At 31.9% G+C, this 13883-nt stretch overlaps 1 long non-coding RNA gene across 3 annotated transcripts in view; it reads left to right on the top strand.

The window, feature by feature from the left end:
- The first annotated feature begins 76 nt into the window (after positions 1 to 76).
- The window catches only part of LOC139858362 (uncharacterized), a 43298-nt gene continuing 29491 nt past the window's right edge, over positions 77 to 13883 (top strand). For 2 of the 3 annotated variants that reach the window (XR_011762911.1, XR_011762909.1), the window contains exon 1: positions 77 to 173. This is a non-coding gene — a long non-coding RNA (uncharacterized lncRNA). The remainder of the gene's footprint in view (positions 174 to 13883) is intronic. The other variant, XR_011762910.1, reaches the window with a different exon arrangement.

Raw genomic sequence — 13883 nt, forward strand, 5'->3', positions numbered from 1 at the left:
TCCACATGTGGACATTGGGCATTTAGGTCATTTCACAGCGTCGATATTTATACCGCTCATTACCATCGCCTCAGACAACACCTTCTCACTTCTACCATCTTCTACTTCTTTCTCAATACCAGAGTATATTTTACACCCACCTTCAAGATCCAACACCTCCTTCTTAGACCACAGTAATCTTCTATACCTAATTTGTGACGACCCGAAAATTTCCGACCAAATTTAAACTTGATCTTTATATGGTTTCAACTAGGGGTGTTCAAAATATCCGAATCCGAATCCGAATTATCCGAAATCCGAATCCGAAAATATCCGAAAAATCGGATATCCAAAAATTCGGATATCCGAAAATCGGATATCCGATTTTTCGGATTCGGATATCGGATGGAGTTTTCAAAATTTTCGGATATTCGGATATCCGAATATCCGAAATTTCGAAAAGAATCCAAAAAAATCCGAAAATTATTTGAAAATTATCCGAAATATTCGAAAACTATCCGAAATATCCGAAAAAATATCCGAAATATCTGAAAAATATCCAAATTATCCGAAAATATTGGAAGTTCTTAAAAAATATCGGATATTCGGATAATCCGATATCCGAATTCGAAATTTCGGATATCCGAAAATCGGATATCCGAAAATCGGATATCCGAAATTTCGGATTCGGATTTCGGATGGGGTTTTTCACTATCTGAATTTTCGGATATCCAAAAATTCGGATATCCGAATTTCGAATATCCGAAAATGAACACCCCTAGTTTCAACACTATAAGCAAAGTCTGTAATGTTGAGTCTCAAATATTTTGAAATGTTTCAAATATTCAATTGACCTTCGACTGTTTTGACGATTCACGAACAATTACTTGTAAATAGATACGTATATATTTAAATATATATATAAATAATAGTTTGAAATATATTATAATTAACTATGTAAAATAAAACAATACATAATAAATATTATTTAAAACATATCTATATATATAAATAAGGTATATTGAATAGAAATATAGTTCCGAATTTATTTAGTAAACGATAGAAGCACTCGTTTATCATTCGATGGTTATTTAAATAAGTTAAGTTCAAACGTATGTAATTTTAAAATAAATGGCGATACGAAAATGAGTTCTATAAATTTTAGAGTTATTAAAAATGTATTTAGGAACTAATTGTTAAGTTTTAACACTTTTTATATTTTACCTAGAATTGAGAGGGACAATTGATGTAATTTTTATTTAACAAATTAAGGATCAAATTTTATACCATAATGACTAAAATAAATAAAAATAATTAAAGTAAAAATTTAGAATTTTTCCGAGAACTTTTATCCGCCACTGATTTATCAACGGAGTACGAAATTCGGTCCATGAAAAATTGTCGGTAGAATTATTATCTAATGCACACGTTTTAATCCTAAATGATATTATAATAATTTATTACTGTGCTTACTTTGAAATATTGATTAGTTGATTCTTGTTTTAAATCACTATCAACTTTATATATATATATATATATATATATATATATATATATATATATATATATATATATATATATATATATATATATATATATATATATATTCATACTGTGCATAACGAAAGAATCCATCTTGCTTTTCTCTTTTGTTAGTCGAGCACACACCACCTATTTAATTTCATTATCACCCGTGACGTAACTTAGTGCTATGACTATGATGGTTACTGTTGGTTTTTGTTTTAATTCATAAGGCATCTATCTGCATATTAATATATATGCAAACCATACATGAACTTTCATCAACCCCTTTTATCAACTGTGCACTATCTATCTTCTGTTTTCTCTTTTCGATTCAACCAAACCATGATCATTTTTTTGTTGTTGCTTCTCTTTCTTGCTGGAACCACTCAACTACTTCTATTTTCTATTATGTTAAACCGTCACCACCAAACCCACATCACCTGTACAATACGATGAACCCATAACCCATTTAATCACCTTCATCCCTTCCATTTAATCACAACATGTAAGTCTAAGACCACGGAAATGGTACCCACTTTGTTCGGGTGTTTACACAATCTGAATTCGTTATGTTTTCTGTCTCGCTGCACACCATTAGACCACCACCCTCTCCAAACCTCCGGCCACCTTCACAATCACTCTTTTCTCTCTCTCTCTCTCTCTCTATATATATATATATATATATATATATATATATATATATATATATATATATATATATATATATATATATATATATATATATATATATATATATATATATATATATATATATATATATATATTTCTCGTGAACCTTAAAAGCCATTATCAAACCCGAACACCCTTGTTGTTTACGCGGCTATACGACGCCTACAATACTATCATGAACCACCTCGCTTCTTCCTCGTAACCATCTTCACCCTCACATCAACCACCACCTTCACCTTCACTATAACCATAAACCCACTTACAAATTGCTGCAATCACCAACATAGATAAACCATCACCTTCCGATTTGTTTTCAAACTGTTTCAGTTGCGTGTTGTTTTTTTTTTTGTTAATCGTCTACTGAAACGTGGCAATGTACACGCGTTTTGTTTAGTAAACTACACGATTCGCGTAATTTAATGTAATAAGGAAGATAATTACGTGTTTCGTGTAAAGGGGTCACGATCAGTATAATTTTGTTTTTGCTTTCATATTACTGTTTTCTATTACTCGTGACTCCTTGCTTCTTTCTGATTAAACAACGATTAAGATGATAAGGTGAACGTGATAAATGATGGTGATTGGATGACGTAATGATAAAGTGATGATATGATTATGATAATACTCATGATCATACTTAATTATTCACACAAAGTAATCTTTTTTATTGCTGTGAACTGTTTTTTTTATATGATTATATGATAATGGAAGATGAGGTATTGATGACAAGAGGATGAGGATACAACATTGATGAACCAGTGAAGTCGAAGTTTACATGTTTACTTGTTGGGCCGAGTTATATTTTTCTGTTGGGTCATTTCATGTTGCTTGAATTCTTAATGTAACTTTGGGCTGCAACTTTGGGCTCAACCTTTTTCAATGCGTTGATGTTGTTTAACATTCAAGATTATCCAAACCTCACTGGTACACTAACGAATAAGATAATATATACATTAACGATTATACGTATAAATGATAATGGTGGATATCGAATGATGGTGATTAGAATAGGATGATGATGAGAAGGTGATGCGAAAGTGATGACATTCGATGAGGAAGAAGGAAAACGAAAATGATGATGCCCGATGGTTTTGATGATGGTTAAATTAGGAAAAATGAAAACAGAAGAACACTGAATAAAAACGATTTGGTCTGTGATTAAAACAGAAATGTTATAGCGAAGTAATGGTTAGTAGGATTTTAGGGAAATGAGAGGTCGTGGGTTCGAGCCCAGCCTGAGACATTTTCTTTAGGAAAAGATTTTTAAGGTAGTTCATTTCTTATTATTATTATTATTATTATTATTATTATTATTATTATTATTATTATTATTATTATTATTATTATTATTATTATTATTATTCTTATTATTCTTATTATTGAAATGAAATTTTATATAAAAACATTATTAATTTTAATATTATTATTATTAATTTACATTATTATTAAAAACTATCATTATTATTATCATTACTATTTTAGTTATCATTATTATTTTTATTATCATTTTTATTATTATTTTTATAACAAATAAATATTATACTTATAATACATATAACATATAAACTAAGATATAATATATATAAATTTGTTCGATTACAAATATACGTGTTAATATACATTAATGATATAGGTTCGTGAATTCGAGGTCAACCATACACTTGTTAAATGACGTCATATGTATTTTTACTACAAAATACAGTATGGTGAGTTCATTTGCTACCTTTTACTCTTTATATTTTTGGGCTGAGAATACATGCACTGTTTTAAAGACTGTTTTACAATATTTATATGTGTGAGTTCATTTGATTCCCTTTTACTCTTTACATTTTTGGGACTGAGAATACATGCGCTACTTTTACAACTGATTTATTAAATGCCTTTGAAATACATTTTGAATTGCGAATACATGAAATGCTTTTATAAATGTTTGACAAGATAGACACAAGCAAAATATTCCTCAAATGAATTATGTGGACGTGATAATTGCCACCATTGAATTATGTGGACGTGATAATTGCCACAATTGATATGAATATTTTTCCCCTGATTATTATTGCTTGGTAACCTAAGAATTAGGGAACATCACTAATTTTGAGAATTAGTGCACGCCTAATTGACGTGAATCCTAAAGGTAGCTACCGAGTTTAACACCCCCAACCAGAATGTTCACTAGACAGAAGGGCTAGTGGGCGTGGTGTTTAGTACTTTGAAGTTTATATGATTATTATACAAACGAGATGTTCTGTTTTGGGGATATTATTATGCGCATTATATGTTAAGATCGGTTACCAAGCCAAGCTATGAAAGCAATGAAAAGTGAATGTTATGTATCGAGAGAATGATTTTATACACAGGTTATGTGTATGTTATTTTTTGTGCACGAGATATGTGTACAGTTACTAAGATTTATGAAATATGTTTTCGTACACGAGATAGGTGTACTGTATTTAAAAGATATCGCATGTACATTACAGGTGGGTATAGGATTCGGGCCCATTTGTACCATGCAGCATTTAAATCTTGTGGTCTATCAAAATAATAAATTTTATTGTTTTATGATAAACTTATGAACTCACCAACCTTTTGGTTGACACTTTAAAGCATGTTTATTCTCAGGTATGAAAGAAATCTTCCGCTGTGCATTTGCTCATTTTAGAGATATTACTTGGAGTCATTCATGACATATTTCAAAAGACGTTGCATTCGAGTCGTCGAGTTCATCAAGATTATTACTAAGTCAATTATAGATGGATATATTACGAAAGAGTATGCATGCCGTCAACTTTCAATGTAAATGAAAGTTTGTCTTTTAAAAACGAATGTAATGTTTGTAAAATGTATCATATAGAGGTCAAGTACCTCACGATGTAATCAACTGTTGTGAATCGTTTATAATCGATATGGACTTCGTTCGGATGGATTAGGACGGGTCTCTACAGTTGGTATCAGAGCGATGGTCTTAGCGAACCAGGTCTGCATTAGTGTGTCTAACTGATAAGTCGTTAGGATGCATTAGTGAGTCTGGACTTCGACCGTGTCTGCATGTCAAAAGTTTTGCTTATCATTTCTAGTCGGAAATCATCTGCTTATCATTCTTAGGAAATCATTTGCTTATCATTCTTAGTCTAGACACGTATTACTGCCTCTATTGCATAGACAGTGTATAGATAAATTCATATCTTAGCGTATCTGATATTGTTACCTTTGTCTGACAGCTTCCGTAGATTCCTCCGTAACTTATGGGATTTTAGTATTATATATGCATATGTAAATTAGGTATTGCAGGGTAATAATCTACATCCTATAATCTATTTCTTATCGAAAATCTTTCATCTGATTGTACGAGATGAATCCCTCAACCAGTTCGAGTCCCTCAGATTTCGATAGCTATTCCGATAGCTATTCCGACAGCTATTCCGACATGAATGTTCAGCTAAACTTCGGAAGCAGCGTCACCAGAACGAATCAACCAATCGGCCATCCCCAATTCATCTGATGGGTTCGCAGCCTACTTAATCATTGGAGACAAGAAGAAGGTGATCCCTTCTATCCACCACATTCCTTTCTTGACAAAGAACCTGAAACACTTACCGGCGAACCGATTCGAAACACCATTTTCACTCTCATTTCCAGAGTATCTCGCCACGATTATATTCTATCTAAAATTTTAAACCCTATTCATTCACTCGTTCCGACCAACAATCATCCTGGAGTAATGGAAGAAGTCAACAAGCTTCGCGCTAGAGTAATAAATTTGAAAAATATGGTGCAAAACGTACCAGCTTCAGCAACATCACTTGCACCAACAGTACCACCACCAACAACAACATCCGCATCACACGTCTCGACATCATAATCTTTACCTCGAACATCAACATCATACGCACCATAGATACCAAGGAGTACCAACAACAATTAACGATGAAGTATTGATCCATAACTTCATTAATATTCTGCGAAGAATATGTGGTTCCTAATAGTTTTAGAGATTACTTATTCTATCTCAAACCACAAATCATATGAGTTTAATATCAAATTAACTCATGAAATCCATGATTACATCTGAAGAAAATATACATGCAAGTATATTTTCATAAGGATTGTAATTAAAAATTCTTTTGTACAAACTGTTAATGGTGAAAATATTTTAACGGGTAGGTAATACCCTAGGAATATTCAGATTGCACATTAATCAGTTACACGGTACATTCTGCGAATCTGATTCAATAATCATTTACTATCCTACTTACATCCACAGATATACGAATTCGTTCACCACAGAATAACCATTTTCATTCAATTTCATAATTGGATTTTGACTTATCAGAATCCAACAAGTGGCATAATGAAGAAAATATTGGACAATTAAAATGAATTAAAATATTGATTATAACAAATGAAACTAAACAATTCTTCAAGTCTGCTACTTGATTTCATCTTAAACCTCATTTGCATCTTGATGATTACAAACTGCGTTCAAACCTTTCATGATTCATGATAATGCTAAAAACGAACATATATTTCATAGCATTATTCCTCAAGAAAGACAAGCTTTTAGTTGCAATTGTTCTATTTAAAAGTAATATTCGTTTAAATAATAAAAGGTGAAGACAAAAGACAGATTCGACGAATTGAAGACGCAAACGACCAAAAAGCTCAAAAGTACAAAAGACAATCAAAGAGGTTCCAATTATTGATAAGAAACGTCTCGAAATTACAAGAGTACAAGATTCAAAACGCAAAGTACAAAATATAAAATTGTACGCAAGGACGTTCGAAAATCCGGAACCGGGACTAGAGTCAACTCTCAACGCTCGACGCAACGGACTAAAAATTACAAGTTAACTATGTATATAAATATAATATAATATTTAATTAATTATATTAATTATATATATATTATATTTATAAATAAAAACCGTCGGCGGAGAAAGACTCCAAACTGATATGAGCTGTAATTTCAAACTCCGCGACTCGCGGAGTTTGAAGGCAAAAATGCCGCGAGTCGCGGAGCCCCTAAAGTCGAAAATCCCTATAAAAGCAACCGAATTCTGATCGCAAATCATCATCTTTTTCTTCTTCTCCTCATACGTAAAATATATATATATATTTATAATTTATATTTTAATTTTAATTTTAATTTTAATTATAATTCTAATAATAAGGGTATGTTAGCGAATGTTGTAAGGGTGTAAGTCGAAATTCTGTCCGTGTAACGCTACGCTATTTTTAATCATTGTAAGTTATGTTCAACCTTTTTACATTAATGTCTCGTAGCTAAGTTATTATTATGCTTATTTAATCCGAAGTAATCATGATGTTGGGCTAATTACTAAAATTGGGTAATTGGGCTTTGTACCATAATTGGGGTTTGGACAAAAGAACGACACTTGTGGAAATTAGACTATGGGCTATTAATGGGTTTTCATATTAACTAAACAATACCTTGTTAATTTAATATACAAACTTATAATTTGACGTATTTATATATAACCACATACGCTTGACTGGGTACGGTGGGCGGGATATCTATAAATACCAATAATTATTCATTTTACCGGATTCGGAACTGGATTAATAGTTAATAAACTTGTTGAAACAGGGGTGAATTACATTCAAGGGTAATTGGTGTAATTGTTAACAAAGTAGTAAAACCTTGGTTTACACGCAGTCGATAACCTGGTGTATTCATTAAACAAAGTATTAAAACCTTGTTACAATTCGAATCCCCAATTAGTTGGAATATTTGACTTCGGGAATAAGAATAATTTGATGAAGGCTTTCGCTCTTTATATTTATGACTGATGGACTATTATGGACAAATCCGTATGGACATATTAAATAATCCAGGACAAAGGACAATTAACCCATGGGCATAAAACTAAAATCAACACGTCAAACATCATGATTACGGAAGTTTAAATAAGCATAATTCTTTTATTTCATATTTAATTTCCTTTATTTTATATTTAATTGCACTTCTAATTATCGCATTTTTATTTATTGTTATTTTATTTTATCGCACTTTTATTATTCGTAATTTCATTATAGTTATTTACGTTACGCTTTAATTTAAGTCTTGTATTTATTTATATTTTACATTTGGTTTTAACTGCGACTAAAGTTTTAAAATCGACAAACCGGTCATTAAACGGTAAAAACCCCCCTTTATAATAATAATATTACTTATATATATGTAGTGTATTTTTATAAAAGTAAACTAATATAGCGTTGAGCTTTGTTTAAAAAAGATTCCCTGTGGAACGAACCGGACTTACTAAAAACTACACTACTGTACGATTAGGTACACTGCCTATAAGTGTTGTAGCAAGGTTTAAGTATATCCATTCTATAAATAAATAAATATATTGTGTAAAATTGTATCGTATTTAATAGTATTTCCTGCTAAAATTTAATAACTATTTTATATACCCCTCGCGAAACATCAAGTATTTTTGGCGCCGCTGCCGGGGAACTCTCTTAAAAGCCGGAAGCGCAACGCTAATATAAAAAAAAAAAAAATTAGTTAACTTTTATTAAAATTCGTTTTTGTAAAAATACGTTTTAATTATTCGAAAATATAAAAAGAAAAACAAAAATTTATGTATTTTTAGGAGTTTGATAAATATAAGTTTTATTTTATAAAAATATGAGTTTTATTTAATTTATTTTATAAATATATTTTATAAATATAAAAAACCGAAAAATATATATATATATATATATATATAAATCTATTTTTTTTATTGTTATAAAGTATTTTATTTTTATCTTAGTTATTAAAGATAAGTTTTATTTAGATTACATAAATATTTTAATAAGATAATATAAACATAAAATATAAAAACAGAAAACAGAAAAAAAATAAAAAAAAATAAAGAAAAACGCGTCGAATTTGAAACCTGTCAGTTGAAATTTGAAACCCCGCGAGTCGCGGGGTTTGATGTTTTGAATACCGCAAGTCGCGGAGATTTTCTGACAGGCGACAAAACCCTAAATTAGCATTAATTACGGGTGATTAATTATTATTATTATTATTAACCCTAGTTTTTATAATTAGTTTTATTTTTTGTTTTACTTTTTATTTATTTTATATTTTGTTTAATTAGTTTAATTAATTTGTAAAATTAGTAGTTTTAATAAATAATTAATATAAAAATAATATTTTTATAAAAATTGTACTTTTTACAACTTTTTGTATATTTTTATATTTTGTCCCTTTTTAATCGTTGTAGCGTAATATTTGTATTTTTCGCTCATATTTAGTTTTACACTTAGTTTTTTATGCCATAGTTAATTTTACTCCTAGATTTTTAGTCTTTGCCGTAGAATTCCTTAAGTGCTTTTTCTTAGATTAAGATTTAGGTGCTTTAGAATTTTGCGACGCCTTTTTAAGTTTTAGTTTCTTTTTAAGTTATTTCCATTTGGGATTTAGTTTTTCCTGTAAGCTTTAATATTTTTAGACACCTTTTACTATGTATCAATTATCATTCCAATTAGTAATCTCAATTTGCGATTATAATTTTAAGTTAGTTGTAGTAATAAGGTTAGGTTAGTCAAGTATTTTTAAGTTTTTATCAGTTTCTTTTATCTTTCCGTCACCTTTTATTTTTCAACCATTTTTATTTTTCGACCTTTTCCGACGAACTCTTTTTCTTTCTTATTTCTCGCTATTCTAGTTTTAGAACATAGATTTTTATTCTACTTCTATTCTAAATTTCTTAAAATTACGAAAATTTATTTTAAGTGGTTAAATTAATAGACATCAAAATTTTCTGGTTCGTAGTAATAGTTGGATTTGTACGTGGACCGGGTTATTGGAGCCAAACAGTCCTCAATTATATTGAGACCAAACGAATCCTGCCCCTCTGCTGCATCTTTTGGCTATTCGAAACGTGGGCAAAATCAGAAAAGTCTATTGATTGGATAACTTATTATAATTTTTCTTTCCTTTTAAAAACTAATAGGATATTCAGTGAATGCACCGAGCAAGACGTTCACCACCTTTTGTACGTTCACCACCTGTAACTAGATCAAGACATTTAGCAAATATTACTGCCGTTGATTTTTCTTTAGAATCGTCATCCAGTCGACCAAGTACTTCAGTTCAAATTTCCGATAATCCATTTTTTGTACCCGACCTCACAATTAAGAATCCGGAGAATATTCAGGAACGGTTCGTAGATCCTGAACCATTAAACTTTCCTCCGGAACCACCAATAATTCAAACGGAGATTGTTGAGGAACGAACCATTAAATAAGAATCCTCTAGTGATTCTGATTCAACAAATTCAATTATGGAGAATCTGGAACCTTTAAGTATGGAAGACCGAATGAGAGCTAAACGCACTGGCCAAGGTCACGCAATTACTCATCCAGACATTAATGCGCCAGATTATGAAATCAAAGGACAAATTCTACACATGGTGACTAATCAATGCCAATTTAGTGGTGCGCCGAAGGAAGATCCAAATGAACATCTACGTACCTTTAATAGGATCTGCACACTATTTAAAGTCCGAGAAGTGGAGGATGAACAGATATATCTCATGTTATTTCCCTGGACTTTAAAGGGAGAAGCCAAAGATTGGTTGGAATCGTTACCTGAAGGGGCGATTGATACATGGGATGTTTTAGTTGACAAATTTCTTAAACAATTCTTTCCTGCATCTAAAGCCGTAAGACTTCAAGCAGAAATTGTTACGTTCACACAGAAACCAAATGAAACTCTATATGAGGCATGGACAAGATATGGAAAGTTATTAAGAGGATGTTCGCAACATGGTTTAGACACCTGTCAAATAGTACAAATATTCTACCAAGGATGCGACATCACTACAAGAAAAGACATAGATATAGCAGCTGGTGGTTCTATTATGAAGAAAACCGAAACTGATGCTTACAAAATTATTGATAACACTGCTTCCCACTCACATGAGTGGCACCAAGAAAAAGATATCGTTAGATCATCTAAAGCAGCTAGAGCCGATTCTAGCCATGACTTAGATTCCATTTCCGCAAAGATAGATGCTGTGGAACGACGAATGGAAAAGATGACTAAAGATATTCACTCAATACGAATTAGTTGTGAGCAGTGTGGAGGACCACATTTGACAAAAGATTGTCTCAGTATTGAATTAACAATGGAACAAAGAGAGAATATTTCATACATAAACCAAAGGCCTGGAAATAATTATCAGAATAATTATCAACCGCCAAGACCGATTTACAATCAAAACCAAAATTATAACCGAAATATTCCATACAACAACCAACAAGGTCCTAGCAATCAACAAGTATCCAATAATACTTACAATCAGCAACGACCTAATTTTCAAAACAAACCACCACAACAAACCGATGATAAAAATCCGAATTTAGAAGATATGATGACGAAGCTAGTTGAAACTCAAACGCAGTTTTTCACATCTCAGAACCAAACAAATGAACAAAATGCTTAAGCATTTAGAAATCAACAAGCTTCTATTCAAAATCTGGAACAAGAAGTAAGTAACCTAGCAAGATTAATAGGTGAAAGAAAACCGGGAAGTCTACCTAGTGATACAAATGCTAACCCCCGGAATGAAACAGCTAAAGCCATTACCACAAGAAGTGGTACAACACTTAAACCACCGGAAATACCTGTAACTTCTGATGAAACTATTCCTACTCCACAAGAACCACAACCTGATCAAGATAAGGAAAAAGAACCGGTAGTTGAAAAGGTTAATGAAGATAACACAGTTAAGGATAAACCTTATGTTAAACCATATCAACCACCACTTCCTTATCCGAGTAAAATGAAGAAAGAGAAACTTGAAGCCGAGCAATCCAAATTCTTGGATATGTTTAAATAGATAAATGTAAATCTTCCTTTCATTGATGTGATTTCAGGAATGCCTAGATATGCTAAATTCTTGAAAGATCTAATCTCAAATAGAAAGAAAATGGAAGAACTCTCGGCTGTTACTATGAATGCTAATTGTTCAGCAGTGCTGTTGAATAAGATACCAGAAAAACTATCTGATCCAGGAAGTATCACAATTCCATGTTTTCTGGGTAGTCTTAGTTCAATAGAAGCATTGGCAGACTTAGGTGCTAGTATAAATCTAATGCCGTATTCACTATACGCTAAACTAGACCTTGGAGAATTGAAACCAACCAGAATAAGCATACAACTAGCCGATAGATCAATAAAATATCCTAGAGGGATAATGGAGAACATGCTAGTTAAAGTTGGTACTTTAGTATTTCCAGTAGATTTTGTTGTTTTGGACATGGAAGAAGATTCTCAAGTTCCTCTCATATTAGGAAGACCATTCTTAAACACGGCTAAAGCAATGATAGACGTGTTCGGTAAGAAATTGACCCTAAGTATAGAGGATGAGAGTGTTACCTTTTCAGTTGATAGAGCAATGCAACAACCACAATCTGCAGATGATACATGTTATTATATTCAAACTATAGATGCGCATGCAGAATTATTAGAAGAATTTCCAGAATTACAAGGAACAGGAGAATGTTCTTTAGGAGAAGGCAATGAACCAATTGATGAAGCTGAAATGTTAGCTACACTTATAGATAATGGATATGAACCAACAACAGAAGAAATTCAAATGCTAAAAGAAGAAGACATATATCGATATAAATCATCGATAGAAGAACCTCCGAAATTAGAGTTAAAGCCACTTCCAAACCATTTGGAATACGCTTATTTACATGGTGAATCTGAATTACCTGTAATAATATCGTCTTCTCTTACTGAAAATGAGAAATCACAACTCATTTCTGTGTTGAAAGCTCATAAACCAACCATTGCATGGAAGATTCATGATATTAAAGGAATAAGTCCTTCGTATTGCACACATAAAATCCTTATGGAAGAAGGTCATAAAACGTATGTGCAACGCCAACGAAGACTAAATCCTAATATGCAAGATGTAGTTAAGAAAGAGATTATTAAACTGCTAGATGCAGGCCTAATTTATCCAATCTCTGATAGTCCATAGGTAAGCCCAGTTCAATGCGTGCCTAAAAAGGGTGGCATGACTGTCATTACAAATGAGAAAAATGAGCTTATTCCTACTAGGACTGTAACAGGATGGCGTGTGTGTATTGATTATAGAAAATTAAATGACGCCACCAGAAAAGATCACTTTCCCTTACCTTTCATAGATCAAATGTTGGAAAGATTAGCCGGAAATAGTTACTATTGTTTTCTAGATGGATTTTCCGGATATTTTCAAATTCCAATAGCACCCGAGGACCAAGAGAAAACCACATTCACGTGCCCTTATGGTACTTTTGCTTACAAACGCATGCCATTTGGACTTTGTAACACCCCTGCAACCTTTCAAAGGTGTATGATGGCGATTTTTCACGACATGATAGAAGAATGCATGGAAGTATTCATGGATGACTTTTCAGTCTTCGGTGATACATTTAAATCATGTCTAGTTAATCTGGAACGAATGCTTATTAGATGCGAACAATCAAATCTAGTACTTAATTGGGAGAAATGCCATTTCATGGTTAAAGAAGGCATCGTTCTTGGTCATAAAATTTCAAAAGAAGGAATTGAAGTGGATAGAGCTAAAGTAGATGTAATTGCTAAACTTCCACATCCCACCAATGTTAGAGGAATTAGGAGTTTTCTAGGGCATGCCGATTTTTACCGACGTTTCATA

The sequence above is a fragment of the Rutidosis leptorrhynchoides genome, chromosome 7 (assembly GCF_046630445.1).
Source record: "Rutidosis leptorrhynchoides isolate AG116_Rl617_1_P2 chromosome 7, CSIRO_AGI_Rlap_v1, whole genome shotgun sequence".
Classification (NCBI taxonomy): Eukaryota; Viridiplantae; Streptophyta; class Magnoliopsida; order Asterales; family Asteraceae; genus Rutidosis; species Rutidosis leptorrhynchoides.